Below are 20,894 nucleotides of genomic sequence, written 5' to 3' on the forward strand. Positions count from 1 at the left end.
CCTGCTTGTGGAATGAACTACACTATGCACACCAGCCGGGTGTGATAGCAGCATAGGTACTTTATGAAGAATAATACTGTATCTTGTTAACAATAACAAGACTATGGGCCTCATTACGGGTCTGGCGGTAACCCTGCCGGTAAAACCAGTGGGTTGCCGCCAGACCCGACAAAAATTGCCAGCACCTGATTTCCCAGTAACACCAACCCCGGTGGCCGGGAAGTCAGACGCCGGTAATTCTGTTCGTCCCCATTCCCATTGAGTCCAATAGGACTCAATGGGAATGGGGACCAAGGAAGCAACGTCACTGTTAATAACGGTTTTGGTGCTTCCATGAAACTCTGCGGGCGGGACGGCACCTCCCCGCAGAGTCATACTGTGCCGGTCCGGTAACAACAGTGCCGGCACAGTCGTAAGTCAACTTTATGTGTAGAAATACTCATTTCTACACATATCTCTCAGGCATATTACCTCCATGTTCCTCTTGCTTGTCCCAGTACCTACTTTTAAGGTATCAGCCTCTTTGACAGAAACCCTTCAGGTGTCGGCATATGAGGAGGGTCACACAGCTTGCAGACTTAATTGCTGCTATAAACACGCTACTGGTATGATAAAAATGCTGAAGCCAGGTCTGCAGTCAGCCACTTAATTTATAAGCACTCTGTGTTGATTTCATTGGAGTGCTGTTAAGCACAAGCATTGGCAAAGCCAACAGTTTTGGCTTGTGTATAATATTAGGAACTTGTCAGGCACTGCTTAACTGCCCAGGTACTGCCACCATTTTGCACCTGCAACTACCAATGGGCAGTTAATACCAATACGACTGTGCCTGACAAGTGCCTTTGCCATGCCTACAAAAAAGCCCAAACTGTTCGCATTGCTAATGCTTGTTGTATCAGTGTGCTCCGTCTTGTCGATGTTCCTGTTGCTGTCTGTCACAAACACACCTTGTACCCACCGACTTTCCTTATGTATTGCTGTTTGTGGTTGTTTTTATTAGTGCCCCTTTGATGGAAAATTGTATTTGAAAGGTTGCATTTCTTGATTTATGTAAGGAATCTGTGGCGGTATATGATGAGGATGTATCACTTTGTTGAAATTACTGTTCACGCTCTTTCTTGAATATAACATTTTGACAAAAAAGTATAGAACCTAATGGAGGAAGTCTTATGTGGTGTGTTAAAGCCCTTTAATCAGTAGGATGGGTGAAATGCACAAGGGTGGTTCATGAACTCATAGATGTGGCACCAGGGACTGTAAAGCTTCATATCTTGATCGGCTGGAGAACACCTGGACACAGTGGCGTACCGAGCGGGGGCTGAGGGAGGGCACACTGCCACCCCACATGCTCTTTTGAGAGCCTGACTGGGACTTTCGTCTGTGGGCCACCTCTCCTGTTCGGCACCTCAATGAAGGTGCCCAAACGGGAAAGGTGTCCCCCTGGCAGGACAATGTGTGCTGAGTAATTCCTGCTCAGCACAGTAATTGTCCTGGCAGCAGGACACCTTACTCTTTCCGAAGCCTCTGCCAGAATAATGTCCCAAGGAGCTCCAGGCAGCAGCAGAGGGGCTCGCAAGTTGCTCTGTGTCAAGAGCATTTCAATGTGAACCATTAGGCACTGATGGAAGGGAGGGTGGACTATTAGCAGGAACATTTGTCCATTCAGAAATGTGCATGGGAGGGAGTGATCAGGTGTGAGACGGTTGCATATTGCTGCAGGCTTTATGAAATAATAAGTATGGCTTTACCCAAGGGGGGTTTGTTAGGCTCACATTAATCTGCATGATGCTATTGTGACTTTGCATGCAGGATGGGGACAATAAAACTAAATCCATCCTCTTATTCCTCAACATATTTCTATAAGATGTATGGTTAAAGTTAATAATGAAAGGGTAGTTTCTTATGTAATGTGCTTTGCTTCCAAGGCATTGCTATAAAGTATTATGTAATGTGTGCAGGTTTACTAGGAAAACAACATCATTCCAAATTGAAGGAAAGGAATGGAAGATCAAACATTTCTCAAATTGTAAAACTACAAATGTGGTCTACATCATTGAATGTCCTTGCGGACTCAGATATGTTGGCCAGACCCAGAGGCAAGTCAACAAAAGAATTGGCGAACATCGCTCTAGGATTCGATGTCGAGTCCACACAGCACCACTAGTCTCGCACTTCATGGAGTATCAACATAGTGCGGATGATATATACTGGTGGATTGCAGATACAGTAGCCAACACCACCAATGCATCCAATGCGTTGAACAATAAGGAATCATGGTGGATTTTTAAACTTAAGGCTACTACTAAGGGTCTCAACGAGGCCATGCCAAATACCTTCAGATGACCGGTTAGTCCCTACCCCTTTCACTAAACTCGTGGGGGGACCCACCACTTCTTTTCCTTCACACAAATAGGACAGTCCACTATGTGGCTGTACTCGAGCAATATGCCAGGTGTGCTATCAACGCCTGACCGCACAAGTACACATCATGTCCTTGTATTGTTAGGTGCTTTACATTTTCTATAAAGTGGAGCACTAACTAGCAATGTGCTTCCTTATGTACCATTCGTGAAAATGTACACGCAATCATTTCATGCAAAGCAATTAATGTTATGCACAATAAGAGTTTATTTGCTAATGGGTTTCATCCTGTGCCAACCTTGTCTTTCCTGCACTGCATATGCCATGGTTCACTCCTATTTGGTATCACTTGTACATATATATATATATATATATATATATATATATATATATATATATATATATATATATATATATATATATACTGTATAATCATACGCACACCAATTGATGCTGAGCATATTTACTTTGAGTTTTGAAATGCTTGTGTCACTGTCTATTTTGTAAACAACACGCAGCCTACAATCATCGCGGCAACAAACTGCCTTACTATTCAATCCATAAGAATCTACCAGTATATGGGGGATGTACATCTGTGCCCTCCGTAATCGCAACCAACATCTTCCCTATTCAATATTCCCATTCACAGCCCACACGATAGCAGCTCTGATTCCACCCCACTCCTTTAACGCCATATTACACTTCGCATAAACTGTTCGGTTACCATGCCAACCCTTGGACCGACATGGTTCGCGCATGTGCAGGGGAACAGACACTTCTTACCTGTGCCTGCGCTGAGCGTACTTGCGACGCAGCTCTGACTGTCTCTGTTCCGACGCCGGCTCTCGTAGCCGACCTCCACAGCCCAAGAAAGCGATCGACTCACTTTTCGGACACATAGGTAAGAGCGCCCTGCAGGGCTTGCCACGAAGGAGCCGGGGGTTTACCGCCCCCGCCACGGAAGCTACCCGTGTCCTAAGCTCCTGTCTTCTCACGACGGCACGATCCAACCCAACACGGGCGGGCGCCTTCCGCCCCTTGCTTTCAGAAGTCTCATAGCATCAGATTTTTCTGAATCTCTTTAGAGCGTCTTCTTGATAAACTGTACCCTGGTTTCTCATTTCCAGGGTCCTGCAGCCACATTAAGGCGCGGCAAAATTCACACCCCATAATCCTGGGAGCCCCACCAATATGTGGACCACCGCCTGATTGCCTTTTACAAGCATCATTCATAAGGTCCTCGCACAACTGAACACAGCCAAGAATCTCCAAACGGCTGCAGGACTGTGCCAACAGGTACTTGTATGTCAACTGTTTTAGTCAAGCATTCCACTACACATTAGTGACTACCATTTATTTACTCATACATATATGCTTTCTGTGTTTTTTAAATATTTTTCCCAATACCCAAGTGCATCCAGCACACCAGTTACCTAGCGGCAGAAATCCCCTCCTACTGCTTGAAGAGGTCCGCCACTCATTTTTCCCAGTCCCCTGGTACCACCAACTGGAAGAAAACACCACTTTCTGATTACTGTCCAGGTCAGTAACCAAGTGCCAGCAAGCCAGTGGACAATGACATATTGTTCACTCACATGGTCTCAATTAGATTTTATTGCATCCCAGTATAACTAGCATCAGATTTGAACCTCCTAGACGAGCTCTACAATATTTTCTGAGCCCATTTCCCTCTTTTTCTTTTCTTTCCTTTGTTTTCCATATAGGGGAGACCAAGTCAAGGCAAATGAAGAAGGCTTTCCGCCGAAACGTCACAGGACTACATCATTTTGAGGGCTTTATTCCCCCATTCCCGCTTCACAACTCGATCCGTTTTTAGTCGTTGACCAACGACTAGGTCCCTTTCCTTTAGGAGCCAGTAACAAATCTACCCAGTCTCAGAAAGAAAGAAAGTCTTTTATCTGACACATGGTCTGGACTCCACACATCCCACATAGGTGTTTGCCTTGTGTTTAAATAATACACCATGTTTCGCTGCATCCATTGCACATCTAGGCAAATCATCGATTGTGCATTCATTTGCCTTGTTTGTTAATTTCCCTTAAGCATTTGCTATCTTTTCTTTGTTGCATTTGTTTAATAAGATGACTGTAATTTGATCCTTATGTACACCAGAAAACGAATTAGTTTCATGTTAGACTTAAATACGGGAAAAAAATTCCCCCTGCATTCACTGACAATGGCTAAAAAAAAAGCTACAGTGCACCTTTGAAGGGCTCCAAAGCTCGTCTTTTTTGTATATGTATGACAGTTAGCTTAATGAAATAGCTTTTGCCATACTAAGCATGCTGAATAACTTAGCCTTGACCAAAATGTTTAGGTCAAGAGACTAAAAGTAAGTGGCAGGGCGCCATCCCTTTCGTTTCAAGTATCATTAGCTCTTAAGTCCATCCACTTGTTCATGAGCTGACCTTCCAGTTACATAGATAAAGTATTATTTAAGCAGATGAAATGCAAAGGGAAACATTAATAAAAATCTATATAAACTAAAACTGTGAAGAAGTGCTCAGTTGCTTAAATTGTCCACATCCCAGTTTCACCATTTAACCAAAGTGTGTGATCCTGGGCAGACCATGTAATCAGACTGTCTTATCTGCAGCTCTGTAAGTGATTCACTTCAAAGCTTTAATATATCATGCTGTTATTATTTTTAAAAGCCTGACTTGCTCCATATATAACAATGCAATTTAGGTATTTTGCACCAGAAAATTATTTGCCACTTGGCTTACTTATGACAACGTATTCTAAAGTCAGTTGCATGGCGCCTCCAAGTATCAAAGACTGTTGATGCTCCTTGCGATTTGCTTTCTGTGAAGTAATTTCTGTTGGTGCAATCCATACGCAAATGAGTTGGTGTATGTATTTTGCCCCACAGCGCCTGGACAGAGCTCTAATAGATGAGTTCCCTGCATCTGTAATGATTCTGCCCCTTTTCATTTTTGTTGTGTTAAAAGGCGAGATGCCACTAGTAATGTTACCAAAAAAATAGATTGGGGCAGGGGTGGGCGGTTTGTGGGCGCGAATGAGACAACCTGGAATTGCGTGCACTGCATTTGAGGGGAAAGTAGCAGGCGTTTCACGTGGCTGTCCCCCTCACCACATCTTGCAATGCTGAATACTCCACTTGCAGGATAATATAGGGAGGCTTTTCATAAGATGTAACTGTCTTTTTTTTTTTTTTAACCTTTATTTTATTTTGCTTGACACTGCATAGAGGAGTGCGTAGGGGGTACATACATCAACTTTTACAAAGATCATACAAAAAAACATGTACTTGCAGTAATATACATCTTCATGACAAAATCATATCACTGAGATGTAACTGTCTTGTTATTATCACAAAGCGCAGCTCGACATTTCATGAACTGTAACGAGTCGTTAATGGCTTCAGTCGAAGCCTCCTATTTTAATGACAAGTTAAAGTTTATGCAATGCCGAGCTTCGTTCCGTTGTGGGTATAGATTAATGACTGTTTATTATTCTGAGAGAAAGCTTTACATCAGCGGTTTCCTCAGAGGCAGCCTTGCGTTTTAATGCAAAGCTTTCTCTCAGAATGAACAGTGTTTTATCTATTACAGCAACGTGCTCCGCGGTGCTCTGCTGCTTATGTCTGCGACAGCTCGGAAGAAGGGCCACTGCTCAGGCGTAATACAGCCAATCAGCGATCAGCCGAAGGCAGCCGAAGACCAGGGGATACCGGATCGGTATGGGATACCAAATATTACAGAACACCGGCTCTTGTGAGCGCTGCACATTCGTTCTAGCAATAAGACCATCCAGGTAAGCAGAAAAAATTTCCCTAGGATGTTTTACATTATCACAACAATGGAGATTTAGCTCATATGTATTAGGAATATAATAGTGACATTAGACATTACATTACTTGTGTCTCTACAGAATTGGGATCCATACAAGTTTACACCAACTGTCCAGTATGCACCATTTCAGTCTATATGTATTTATATAGAGCACTGTGGTGCGATATACATGACTTAGGTTTTGTTTATCAATTTAGGTTATCGACGCTCCAAGGATCAGATATTAAAGTCACGCTCTGTGACAAACCTTTCAGGTACCGCATTCACATTACATATCTTAATGAATGAGTAAGAATCTCAAGGAATGATTAGGAGCTCAATTTTCTTTATTTTCTTTATATTTATTTCTCATGTTTGGATCTTCACAACAACCACATAATAACGATGGATTACTGATACGTGAAATGATTTTGTTTCTTGGTTCCTGGTTTTGATTTACTTGTGTTTGTTGTACTGCATTGTACTTATGCACGCAAAAAACGAATGTTTAATGACTGATTGGTTACTGGGTCTGTTTTATTATGCTTGTACATATTTCAACATGTGGGTGACTGTTTTACGATGAGCACTGTATAGTGCTTTAAAGCCCTAACGATGGACTCTGTCCGAAATGCATTGGCAGATCTAATTTTGGCACTGAAAAGTCAGGCATACACTATGATGGAATAAATAAAGTTATGAATGTGGGTTGACCACAACTCAAAATGAATCGAAGTTAGTTTACTTACTGAAGTTCATCTAATTATACTTTTGAATTTATAAGCAACTCCGGAAGGAGAGCAAAGAGTGAGCACACTTAGGAACAGATTTAGTTCTGTTTCCTCATTTGGATTTGTATAAAGTGACCTTGTGCCAAGGCAACAGGGTGTGCTCCCATCACAATTTGGATTTCTTTACTTTATTGAATATAATCCAAAGAATAGCTGTGCCTACCCTCAACTGCCAGAAATAATGCTACTGGCACACATACTGCTAGAATCACCGGCATTGGTAATTCCGGTGTCGGAAATAGCATCATCGCAGGAACGGGAAGCTGGCCGGTGACCATTTTGAAAACACAATCCACTTTAAATCCCCCACTTCCTGCTTCCATCCACCAGAACTGGATGCCAAAACATACCTGGGAGCAGGAAATCCTGAGTACCAGAGGTCCAGCTGAGGAAGCCGAAGTTCAGGTGGCCGGCAAGGTCATAGCCATGGAGACTGTGCCACGCAGATCTCGGGACTACCACAAGCAGTGGGATGACTTGCTGCTGAGGGTCCGACACCTCCTGGCCACTCACAGGAGGGAATATGCTGCCACAGGAGGAGGGACAGTGGCACCCCGATCCTCATGCCCTGGGAGGAGACATGCAGCTCCATCATGCACATGGAGGGCATATAGGGAGTCGGGACAGCAGAGGCAGGAGCTGGGACCCAAAGCGATGGTGGTAAGTACAACAAACACTATGTAAATGCAAATGTTGAATCCAAATACTTGATCTACAGGCAGAGAAACACCAAATGGGCATGGGAATAGGTCCAACGCATGTCAGTCACAGTAAATGGCCCAATCACACACACACATGCCAGGGGGTGCGGGCAGATGTAGCCGTGCACAAGCACAGTAGCCAAAATGTACAACCCCACACATGGACACATGACATGTGCCCCAACATCCCACAAAGAATAGTATATTGACAACTGAGACGAGGAAGAGACAAGGGGCAGGGATGTGCAATCCCAATGAAGTTTAATATCCACTTCCTCAACGTCATTCAAGAAATGGTCCCCTCGCCATTGAGACAACAAAGAACAACAGAGCAATAAAGATCACTGAGGGATACATGCTGTGGCAGAAAAGGAGAAGCTCCAGTGCGGGCAGTTCACTGCTCGAGGAAAGAAAGCAGCAGGAACCACATACCGTGAAGGGGAACACAGCGAGAGTGCAGCGCTTAATGGGGTTCAGGTAGAGCAAACAAATGAAAGTAGACGGAAGCCAAGAAATGCTGAATGCAACGGGCAAACCCAGTGAAAACAAATGGGTCACCAGGTTGTTTAACAAAGTGTGTCGCTTCATGAAAATGCTGCGAGAGACCAAAAGGGATGCCATTAAAGAAGTGAAAGTAATTATAAAGCATACTATGAATGGATTAATGAACCTTGACCTGAAAGGAGGAAACAAATTAAAGTTGAAGGTGCTTAGACAAGGGAGGAGAGAGAGAGAGAGAGAGAGAGAGAGAGAGAGAGAGAGAGAGAGAGAGAGAGAGAGAGAGAGAGAGAGAGAGAGAGAGAGAGAGAGAGAGAGAGAGAGAGAGAGAGAGAGAGAGAGAGAGAGAGAGAGAGAGAGAGAGAGAGAGAGAGAGAGAGAGAGAGAGAGAGAGAGAGAGAGAGAGAGAGAGAGAGAGAGAGAGAGAGAGAGAGAGAGAGAGAGAGAGAGAGAGAGAGAGAGAGAGAGAGAGATATGTCAAGGGGTGAAAAAGATGAACCCTCAGCTTGTGAACTTTGCAAAGTTATAACAGCCTTTTGGGAAAAGGGAAATATGTCATGAAGAGAACGGTATGAAACAAGGTTTTATGAACCAGCGATGGGCTAATGCTAAAAGGAAAGTGTTTTGTTTAATAAAGTCCTGGCAGGAGAGTATTCCCAGGTGAAGACAAATATGTGTGCAATTATAATGTAAAGAAAATCTCAATGAAGGTCCATGCCCTTGGGAGTGTGAACTGTTCTATGAACTATTGTAAAGGTGGAAAGAGAATCTCAAGGAAGATCCATGCCCTTGAGATTATGAACTATTATAAATGTATGAGAAAAGCCTGGTAAGGAAGATACTAAATAACTTGTGCATTTGGAACCCACACTTTAAAAGGTGCAGAATATTAAAGGCGAAGAAAAAACCTGGGAGGGGAGCGGTTTACCTGAGCACTGTGAATACACCAAGAACTGTGAATACACCAAGGGGCGAGAGTGATCCTCTTGGATTCTGAAGAACTTGATTATTCTTTATTTTTGAACTTATTGTATTGGTACAAGGAATCTGGGGAATGGAGCCATTCCCTGGAACTGTATATTTTGTCCATTGGAAACCTTTTCATTGGATTTGAACTTCTGTGTTGGATTTGAACATTTGAGCACTTTGAGAAATCTAGAGACAGTACCCTTAACACCTTTAAATTAGTTTTAGAGTGTGATGGCCAGAATAGGATTACGGACATAGGACGCGCTTTTTTGTTTGGACATCTTGACAAAGGACAGAATCATTTGTTTTGGTTGAGGTTTGCAAAATACCTCTATGATTAGGGATACAGAGGAATTTTCCAACCCCCATTTGCTTGAATAAAGGTTTGTAGCCACAAACAAGACTCCTATGTGTCTGCGTCTCATTCCTGGCTCCTCACAGTATCCTGAGTCACCTGCAAGGGGTAAAGACACTTGTGTGAGTATGATGCTCGGCAGTGGTGTTGGCTGTGACAGCAGAATCTTAAAGGTCAGTCTGTGCATGCATGTCCCATGTCTCACTAGGTTATACATCTCATGACCCTAGGTGGCCTAGTCTACAGATTCACTGGCATTGGAGGGGGGGGTGCATTCTGGTACCTGTGTATCTGTAGTGCATTACATGTGGATATCCTTTTGGGTTTGAAATAAAAGGGTAGAGCCCATGGAAGTTGGTTGGATAGCGGGTGATATACAAGTTTATTCTGGATAATGAAGAAGAAATTGATACCATCATTAATTGTTTCTGTTATTCAGAACCCTTTAAAACCCATGAACCTGTTAAGATAAATGCGCATCCTGCTTACGCATTGGTCGACTCTGGGACAAAGCAAACAGCCATTCAACCTCACCTTATACTTATACAAGCCGCAGGGTTAAAAGGGGGAAGGCCAATTAGGGTGACCTGTGTCCATGGTGACCAAGAACTCCAGTCTCAGCATACAAGATAAGGAGGTCCTCATGGACTCGGCCGTCATACGTGGCCTTCCGGAATAGGTCATTATCGGGACAGATTTTCAAAATGTTGGTAAAATCATAGCAGACCTTAATCCCTATAGCGGGAAATATTCTGTTATAGACTCCTGGGAGGAGACCGGAACAGTTGAGTCTATACCCACTTGGGATTGGGAAAACCAAAGAGAATAACCATATACCAGTCAGACCCCAAAAATCCTAGTAGGAGCTCTAATGGGAGTAGCATGAAGGAAAGGGCAAAGGTATGTGACGAATCTGAGGATGTCGTCCTTCTTTCCTAGGGGGAAACTTTTCCCATTGGGCCAGGGTAGTGTGTCCACAGTACAATGGTCCCCGTGGGGGTGGTGCACTGGGGGATGATAGCATGGGGAAGGAATCCCCTTATGGGATTGGGGATGACCATCACTAGAGAACACGCTATCACAATGCTTTAATGCCTCCAACTCCTTCTCCAACTTTAAATCCTTACTCGCTTGTCCTGGATAGAACTGGCATGGTTTGTTGTCAACTCAGTACACCTAACCTACATGACACCACTGAAAAGTCAAAGAATACAAAATGCCATACGTATAGCTTTAAGGCCGGAACTGGAATGAAGATGATGGCAGCAAGTCCAAGGATCACTCATGAGAAGCAGAACAAATGGTCTAGCTTCTGGATACCAGTGATTGGCCGAAGGAAGTACATCAACCCCACGCAGGAGTTTCAATGGAGTTCAAGTTCAGGCTCAAACCGAACCGCAGGAGAGATGCGAGAGGGAGAGAGCCGTACCCCAAAGAGGAATAGTGGGAGCCGTGCATGGAAGCGGCTGACACAAGCTGCAGGACCCCGTTAAGCATTGAAGAGTCAGACCGTGCAGTTGAAGGAAGACTTCAGTCTGCAGAGCCGCTGCAGACCCCGCTGGACACCCGAATGCTACTGGAGACTCCAGAAGGGATACAGCTGCCTGGGAACTGCCGTTATTGTCGAGAAGGAAGCAAACAAGTACACAGATTGCCCGGGAGCTCTGAAATGTCTGGGGGAGCAATGGGATGAGCACAGGAACTGAAGATAGAGGGTCTGCGACCCTGAAGCGAATAAGAGAAAGCTGTATACTTGTCAGGAGAGTGAGCCAAGCAGACACAATGCAGCAGAACAAGTCTGGGACCCACACCCATATGAGAAACCAAAGATTAAAGCCAAGAGGGTCTGGAACCTACTGAAGAAAAAGAGAGATAATCCATCAGGACCCAGTGGCTTGGCAGGAGAGAGAACCAAGCCACTTTTGCAAGTGATAAGCGGAACCGTATGCTTGGTAGCGGTTCATAGTAATTTTTTCGAAAACAAAAATGTCGAAAAAAAAATTTCGAATTTCTTTTTCAATATGTTTTTTTTCTAAATGGGGGGGGGTTCCCCCCTAACCCCCCTTTTTTTCTTTTTCTTTTTTATTTTACCCCTTTTTTTTATTCCCGGACCCCAAAATAAATATATAATTTAAAAAAAAAAGAATTCAACATTTATTTTTGATATTTTTTTTCCGAAAAAATGACTTTCGTAGGCTATAAGAACTGTGAAATCATGAGGCAGTATTTCATGGACTATCCAGTAACTTAAGATAATAACCCTAGCATTGGAATCCTGTATTTTGGAACATTATTTTGCAGCACTTTATTACCAGCGAAACTGGGAGCTTTTCTGTTGATTGAAAACACCATGAACTCTGTTTTACTTTGAAACCATCCTTGCACAGTTATCTCAGATCATTAGTGTTAGAGACAGAAGAATAATTTACTTACCCGTGGAAATGTTCTTTCGATTGGATGTTCCTCCCACGTATTCCTCATCTTTTGATATTTCCTTTCGAGCTTCAGCTGCTTTGGAAATGTTTTCCTCAACAGAGGGCGCTGAGCACTGGTGTGGTCAGCTCGTTGTCCCTCGAGGGCCTCTGTCTGATGGTCGACTTTGTTACCAGTATATGTAGCACGTGCAGTGCCCGCTGGCTTCAGTTCTGTTTTTCCCCCTTTTTTAGAGGAAATACTAGCAACATCATTAGACCATAGTAGACTCTAAAAGAGCGTAAAGTGTAAAAACATGAACATTCTTGATTGGGTGGAAGGGGCGATGAGGAATACGTGGGAGGAACTTCTAATCGAAAGAACATTACCACAGGTAAGTAACTTTGAATGGATTGTGTCCTCCCACATATTCCTCATCTTTTGATGGACTCCCAAAGCATTATCAGTCTTGGTGGCGGGAGTACGAATTTAGACCTGTCCTTCGAGGTTATCATGAACAGGATGAAGGATAGCCTTTCCAAATCCTCCTTCCAGAGGAAGTTGCGTCCAGAGAATAATAGTTTACAAAAGAAAGTATGGAAGGTAGACCAAGTGACTGCCGCACAGATGTCCTTAATTGGCGCGCCTCTCTGTAGAGCAGCAGATGTTGCCATGCCCCTCGTAGAATTGGCCCTCATACCCTCCGGATCTTTACCAGCTAATTTATAACATTCCCCAATAGGCAGAATGATCCATCTGGATAGGGTTTGTTTTGTTACTGCCAAACCTAATTTATGACCCGTATAACCAATAAATGATTGATCATCTTTGCGAATTTTAGACATTTTTGAGATATAAAAACCGAGAGCCCTTCTTGGGTCCAGTCAATGCAACCTCTCCTCCTCCTTTCCAGGATGAGGAGGTGGGTAAAAAGTTGATAAAAACCGATTCTTTTACGAAAAATGAAAGTCAGAGAAAGAAGGTTTCACTTTATAGAATACAGTGGCCCTCATTACAACCCTGGCGTTAAGGGGTTAACTGCGCCGTAAAAGGTAACGGCACCGTTAACCCCTTAACGCCTGATTACGAGGTCCCTTTTCGGGTTGGAGATTTTAACGCCTGCTTTTTGCAGGTGTTAAAAACCAACCCGCAAAGGGACCTTGGTGCTAAGTACGGCAGAGCCTTCCCCATTCCCATTGAGCCCTATGGGGCAAAAATGGTAATGGGGAAGGGCCATGGCGGCATGGGGAATTACCGCCCCGCTAACCTCGGAATGGGGCGGTAATTCCCCATTCCGCCATGGCGGAGTCGGTAAGCTACCGGCATGGACCATGGAGCTGGTAGCACCATGGTCCAACGCCAGGGTCGTAATGAGGGCCAGTGTATGGAGGTTTACAAGAAAGTGCCTGCAACTCGCTCACCCTGCGGGTTGATGTTATTGCTACTAGCAAAATGGTTTTTAACATCAGCAGTCTTAATAGACATGAATGCAGAGGTTCAAATGGAATGCATGTTAGAAATTTTAGTACAAGATTTAATCCCATACAGGGACCTGAAAAGGAGTAGGTAGAAACACATTAGCGAGTCCCTTAAGAAATTGTATGATTAATGGGATTTTAAGGTAGGACGTTTCCTCTAAGGAGCTCTTAAAGATCGAAAACACTGCCAGATAACCCTTTATTGTTCCAATATGGAGCCCCAGATTTGCTAAGTGTAACAAAAAAGATAACACCATAGGCCAATGACATTGAAAAGGATCCACATTCCTTTCCCTGCACCAGCTGCTGAATTCCAACAGCACCAATACAAGGATTTTGTTGCTGGCCTTCTGGCCGAAAGCAAAATGTCCATTACGTCATCTGGGAGCTCCAAATCCTTATATCTCAACCTCTCAGAAACCATTTGTGAAGGTTGAGTGTCTTGACCTGTGGATGGAGAACCTGACCCTCCTCTCGCGAGAGAAGGTCCTCTTTTTCTGGAAGACGCATTGGAGGGCCAATGGAAATGTCCAGAAGGTCCGGGTACCATGTCCTCCTGGCCCAATCTGTAGCAATTAGGATAATGGATTTTCCAAATTTTCTCAACCTCCTGATCACATGAGGAATGACGGGGATTGGAGGAAATGCGTACAGGAGTGGAAACTCCCATTCCACTACATACGTGTCCCCTAGAGCTCCTATTGGGGGCAATTCGCTGGAGCAGAACAGTTTGCACTTCCAGTTGACAGAGATCTACTTGAGGGGTTCCCCAAAGGGTGAGGATCTCTTGAAGGATTTCCTGAGCTAGTTCCCACTGGTGGGAGACTGTGCTCTGCCTGCTCAGAGCGCCCCCCACCATGTTCTCTTCTCTCGCTAGGTGAACTTCCGTTCGGGAGACTCCTTGAATTGCATAGAACTAGAGCTGCATTGTCTCTCTGCACAGTGGTAGTGACCCTACGCCTCCTCTCTTGTTGAGGTAGTACATGGTCACTGTATTGTCTGTCATTATCAGGACATTCTTTCCCCATACAGAAGGCAGAAATCCCTTTACTGCTAGTCTGATTGCCCTCTGCTCCAAAATGTTGATGTGTAGTTTGGACACCGATGGAGACCAACGACCGCTGATTGTCAGATCGTTGATGTGGGCTCCCAACCCTGTGAGTGAGGCATCCAAAACTACTGTTATCTCCGGCCAAGGTTGTCGAAAAGGTTCTCCCTTCAGAATGTCCTTGCAAGACCACCATAGGAGATCCTGTGCAACACTGCTTGGAACCTGAAGTAGGTCTGACATTCTGCTTGAGAATTGGGACCACTGCGTCCTGAGAGCACATTGAAGCGATCTCATTCTCAGGCGAGTCTCTGGCACCAGAAAAATGCAGGATGCGATGAGGCCGGGCAACCTCAAAAAGTCAAAGGCTGGAAGACGATGGGCACTCTGGAATTTGGTGACCATCTGCAGAATGTGTTGAGCTCTCACGTCCGATGGCGAGACTTTCCCAGAGGTTGCATCCAGGACTGCTCAGATAAATTGGAGTCTTGGAGATGGTATTATGTGGGACGTCTTGAAATTGAGGGAGAAACCCAGTCTGTGGAGGGAGTGACAGGTGATCATGAGATGTTCCAGGACCTGTTCGGGAGAACGGCCCTGATTAGCCAATCATCTAGGTAGGAGTAGATGTGAATCCCCCCCTCCTGAGACTCTCTGCCACAACTGCCCTCAACTTGGTGAAAACCTTTGGGTCGTAGGGTCATCCCGAATTGCAGAACTCGAAACTGATCATGAGAACTGCCAACTGCGAACCTCAGGTACCTTCTGTGCTTGTGAAAGTAAGCATACTGAAGGTCCAACGATATCATCCAGTCTTGGAGTTGGAGGGCCTGAAGGACCTGAGAAAGGGGAACCATCTTGAACTTGTCCTGCCTGAGGAATTTGCCCAGGTTTCTCAAGTCTAAGATGGGTCTTAATCCTTTGTCCTTCTTGGGGATTAGAAAATAAGAGGTTTACCAACCCTTGTTCCTCTTCACTTCAGGTACCGGTTCTACAGCAGGGTCAACATTTCCTGCAAAAGGAGCTAATCTGGAATTTTAAGTGAGTTGTTCCCCAGTGGATAATCCTGATGTAACGCTCACCTGACTCCCACGGAGGCGCTGGCCTGGTTCGCGCTGCTGTGACCTCTTCTAAGGTGATGCGCAGGGTTCGGAAGACGGACTGAACCGGGCCCCCAAATCTGGCTTGTCTGGCTCGCAGAAGTATCCTTCTGTAGGCGAAAATAGGGGATTAACTGCGGGGTAATGCAATCGGCCTCCCACTTTCCCCTCTCACCCTCCTCGAAACCCTTCTGTGATTCCTCGTAGCGTCTCACCTTAGGGTCTGGAAGGACGAGCTCTCCATCCTGCTTCTGATGCAGGGGCGCGTTGGTATCCAGTTACTTCACTGGATTTTCGGATTGGTGAGAACCAAACTTGCTTGGCTTCCAGGTAAGTTTTTTTGATAAGAGGTTCCCCTTGTGTCCATGCATTAATGTACTAATGCTAGTATCTTTTTCCCCTTAGGGGCCGGGGTACGGAATGCCGGGGAACAGGCACCGACCCGAGATGAGAGGTGAAATCCTTGTAGAAATCAGGTAAGTCTTTAATGTGCGTTTTTTGGTAATGTCTTTTCATTCGCTCATTAACGCTGCTGTCTCTTTTTCCCCTTAGGGGTCGGGGTCCGGAAATGCCAGGATGCGGCGCGGACCCGAAATGAAGAGGGAATGAATCAACAGGTAAGTCTTAACATGGAGATTTAGCTTTCCTTATTCCCTTCTCTCTCTCACCTTTTGTTCTGGTCTTTTTCTCCCTAGGCGCTGGGGCGTGACTGCGAATCCGGATGATCGCGATGAGCTTTTAAATAAGTCTTCCTTTTCAGGATTGTCGGCGAGATGTCTCCGGGATGCGGATTTAGCAGGTAAGGACTTTTCCTTCTTCTGTTCTCTTCTTCTCTTCCTTTGCAGGTGATCCAGGATGCTGGCAGGCGTGGCAGAAGTCAGGATGCAGGAGCAGACACGGTGAGCGTCCAGCTGCTAGATGCAGAACAACGCGAAGCACGTGTGGCTGTTCGGGTGGGGTTTAAATAGCCTTGGAAGAAGTTCCAGGTATGTATCCTTCCTCCAATCAGGTCTGTATCCTTCCCCGACCACGCCCGGATGGTAAATTAGTCCCACAGGTAAAGTAGTTCCTTTCAGGCCTCAAGGAGGCCGGGATCCTGCAGCATGGTCTGCATCAGGTAAGTGCACCCAAGCACTTCCATAATGAGCCTGGCTCCTATGGCGCCAGGACTGATGTCTTTTATGAGCCTGGCGCCATAGGCGCCAGGACACTGTCCAAAGGGCCCCTATATGGGGTTGCTGGGTCCTTCCTTGGGGACTGGATGTCCGCTTTTGGGGACGCAGGGCTTGAACCGGCTCCCCAGGAGCGGGCATCATGACACCTGAGGCCTTTTTAGAAACTGAAGACAGTAACCCTAGGCTACAGTTTGCAATGTCCAGGCATCAGAAGTAATGTCCCGTAATTCTTGCAGATGCTGAGAGAGTCTACCTCACACTGTGGTCTTGTGGGTTAAAGCCTCAGAGAGGTTTTGAGGCAGCTGAAGCAGCAGCTGAGGGCAAAGTAGCTGTTGCTTGGGTGTACTTAGTACCTCTCCCTTGTCCACCACGAGGGAATCTTCTCTGGCCTCTATGACTAGCTTGTCCTCTCGCTCTTCCAACTGAGGGGTAGAAATGAAAGGGCTTACCCCTCCAAGATAATGTACTAGGGTAAGAATGTTGAGGCTGTCTGACTGCAGCACTGAGAGACTTTGCCGCTGCTTTTAGAGGTCTGCAGCTTCTCCAGGTTTTCGCCAGCCTTGCTGCCAAACAGCCGGAAGCCGTCAAAAGGGATATTGAGAAGCCTGGATTGCACGTCCGGTGCAAACCCTGACTTTCTCAACCAAGCAAATTTGCGTAGCACGGTACTTGTCACCATGAGCCTGCTAATGCTATCTGCATTATCCAGACCTGACTGTAGGCACTCATAAATCGCATTTTTTCTATCTTTAATGATAGCCAGGAAGCCCTCTCTTTCCTCCCCTTCGGGAATGTGGTCAGCCATCATTGCTATGCGATCCCACAGGGTGAATGTGAATTTTGACCAGGCACAAGAGGCATTTGCAGGCTTCAATGCCATACTCCGTGCTGTGAAGATCTTCCGCGCCCAAGCATGTACATGCTTGTCGCCCCTGCTGGTGGAATAGTGGGGTATGCCGACTGTTTAGTGGACGTCGCGGCTTGTCCTACTAAACTTTCTGGCATAGGACGTTTTGTCAAGAAATCAGGGTCACTGCTGGACAGTCTATATTTCTTAGAGAAGTTTTTGTTAACTGCAGAAATAGTTTCTGGAGTTTCCCAATTTGTTTTGATCCTTTTTTTGTAGAGCAATATGAAAAGGCGAGATGGGATCTTTCTGTGGACCTTGGTCCAGTATATCAGTCAAATCCTCTTGCTCAAAAGGAAGAGTAGGCCTGCTCCATCCTAAAACCTCAAATACTTTGCTCGTTAATTGCCTATAAGAGGCATCAACATGCTCAGAAGGGTCTGGTTTGCCAAACTCCAACTCAGGTGATATATCCACACCACTGACCATCTGAAGATTTTCATATAAATCTTTAATCCTGGACTCCTCTGATATTAATGCATCTGGTACATTTGGAGTACAATAGTGTAGGCCAAAAGGCAGAGTATTTCATCAGAGGGCTCATGGTCCTCATAAATTGAGGTTAATGACTAAGAAATCCTTCTTTGGTAAAGGTTTGCACATTTTTTCCTGTGTCATTGGTAGCTTCGACGACTTTGAAAAAGTCATCGATAACGGCTTTGAGACCAATGACGTCGTAGTTTTCCACCCTAGCGTTGATGTTTTCGACAAAGATATTGATGGCTCTGATGCCGAAGGCATCAATGGAATTGACCCTGTTATTGTTGAAGTTGTCTAATTCTTTTTCTTTGATGAAACCTTCAAAGGGGCTGGATTCTCCATTTGTCGAAGTCCTCGACGATTTCTCATCGGTTCGAGGCCTGGACGGCTCCTGATGAGAATCTGACTTGTGTCCCGGACTCGAGGGTTCTCGGGATTCAGCCTTCGGCTTCTCTTTGTGTCATGGCCACTGGTCATTGGCCAGTTACTTCACATCCTGCAGGGTCCCAATGGACCCAGTCTTGGCGCCTTTGGCACCAAGCTCATTATAAAGTGTGCTTTGCACACAGACTGTTGAAGGCATGTGCATCTGGACAGGATGGGGCCCTAGCAATGCATGGAAGGCACGTACAGAAGGCAGGAGGAGTGGCAAGGTAGGGCGTCAGGGCAGGGCCTAAAGGGAGTGGCTGGGGCCAGGCTATATAAGCCGGCCCCACCCGCATGCTGGTGCTTCGCGTTAGTCTGCTAGAGCAGCATAACGCTTACCGCCGTTCAGAAGACCTTACCTGTTTCAGCACGTGTATCCTCAGACTCCGGAACCCTCCAGCATCTTACCTTGAGTCAGCCACACCATCGCTTCACTTCTGCAGCTACGCGCGCATCTTACCTGAGTCAGCCGCACCATCGCTGGAAACACTGCCACCGCTTCACTTCTGCAGCTACGCACGCATCTTACCTGAGTCAGCCGCACCATCAGCACTGCCATCGCTTCACTTCTGCAGCTATGCGCGCATCTTACCTGAGTCATCCGCACCATCGCTGGAAGCACTGCCATTGCTTCTCTTCTGCAGCCACGCGCATATCTTACCTGGATCTGCAGCCCCTCGCGGGTGCCGCCCGGCATCCTTACCAGTCCCGTTCCATAAACACAGAGTCTTCTTCCGACATACCATCTTAGAGGATCTTCATCTCCGGCCGCCTGTAGGAGTTCGGAAACCGCCCATCAAGCACCGATCAGCTGCACCTGCAAAGAGAAAGGAAACACAAGGTTAGCACTTGCATAGACTTTCATACTATAAGCAGCGAGCTTCAGGTGGAGGCCACTTACCTCTGGTAGCTCCTCCGGAGTAGACTTTGTCATCACTAGTTCCTGGGTCATCTTCATACCTACGGAAGAGAGAAAGGACAATATAGGGTTACGGACAATAATCATGGAGGAAGATTAACACAAGCAATACGAACAATAATCATAGTTAAAAAACCTACCTTCAAGATGGAATGGTCGCAGCCGGTCTGGACCTTCACGCCAATGACCAGTGACGCAACTAGGTCCATCTACAGCGCCCCTGCTGGAAGAAAGCAGGACGGAGAGCTCATCTTTCAATTAAAACAGGTGAGCCTGCATGGGCAAACTCTTGCTCACAACCTTCTGGCACGAAAGGGTTGAGGGAAATCCCGACGTCACCACGCCATTTTCACCGTCTCTCATACTCTCTCAGGAGCAGAACCGCTTGCAACCTTGGCTTCAATGCAGACCGATCTGGTATCGGTCTCCCCGACTCACCAGCTGTGCTGATTTCATTGGCGCTGCTTTGTTGTAGGAGCCAAGGCCAGCACCACAGTGGCAAGTGTTTCTCATTGCCTTGACTATCGACACAGGAGGGCCCTGGGTACCTCTGACACACAATGCAGGATTCTTCAGCCTTTCTTCCTAGTCTTACGGTTTCTATTCTTGAAGGTACATGAAAGTAACGGTTCCTCGTCAAAAAGGTTAAGGGCACTTCCTTCCTTGCGATCCCCTTCTGTTTTGCCGTCTTTCGCCGCATATTAAACTGCCATCTTGGAACTGCTGCTTCCTCATGTGTTTTGCCTTGCTCAGAGTGTGCTCTCGTGCTGCTCCACATTTTATCCGTGTGGGGAAATGTAATGAAAGTCAGGTGTATGTGATGCTCTGTAATTGCCTGACCCTACCTGACCCTTGTATTGGGACATGTCAGGTATACGGCTCGTCTGTTAGTCCATCTTCTCATAGGGAGCTTTCTGTGAGAAAGTGTTTGTATTGTGAAGGGGGGGGGTTGAGTTCCTAAATATCCTACCTGGTAGGATGGGGTAAAGGTGTTACAGGAAAGGGGATACTGCGTCTAACCATCCGGTGTCCCACTCCCACTAACCGATAACCCATCACCTTGGTGATCCTCCTGCACTGGTCCACCCCCAGGAACTGGATCCAAAAGCAATGGCTGTGTCCTGGCCACCTTGCTGACAGATCCCCGCGGACTAGCGGGTGAGACACCTTCTGGTTTCTCATAGCAGTGACCTCACCAATGAAGACCCTGGAAGTAAGCTCACTCAAGAATGATTTAACCCAGTGCGTTGCCTGGTGAGAGAAGTGGAATGTTGTCAGGAGGTGTTGGCAGACGACATCATGGTCAACAAGGTTGAACGCTGCTGAGAGATCTAAGAGGAGTAGGCTAGCCATGTTGCCTGAGTCTCAGATGCAATCGAGCAGGATTTTAAGGTCCCAGAGTGCTGTTTCAGTGCTACATTTGGGTCTGAATACTGACTGTCTTGAGCCTAGAAGTTGG

The 20,894-nt window shown here is 45.9% G+C and overlaps 1 long non-coding RNA gene across 1 annotated transcript; it reads left to right on the top strand.

The window, feature by feature from the left end:
• The first annotated feature begins 3,378 nt into the window (after window positions 1-3,378).
• Window positions 3,379-4,250, top strand: LOC138569016 (uncharacterized). The gene is made up of 3 exons (XR_011303058.1): window positions 3,379-3,657; window positions 3,774-3,903; window positions 4,086-4,250. It is a non-coding gene; the product is annotated as an uncharacterized lncRNA (long non-coding RNA).
• Window positions 4,251-20,894: the final 16,644 nt, after the last annotated feature.

This window comes from Ambystoma mexicanum, chromosome 2q (assembly GCF_040938575.1).
Source record: "Ambystoma mexicanum isolate Mex_15411 chromosome 2q, UKY_AmexF1_1, whole genome shotgun sequence".
Taxonomy (NCBI): domain Eukaryota; kingdom Metazoa; phylum Chordata; class Amphibia; order Caudata; family Ambystomatidae; genus Ambystoma; species Ambystoma mexicanum.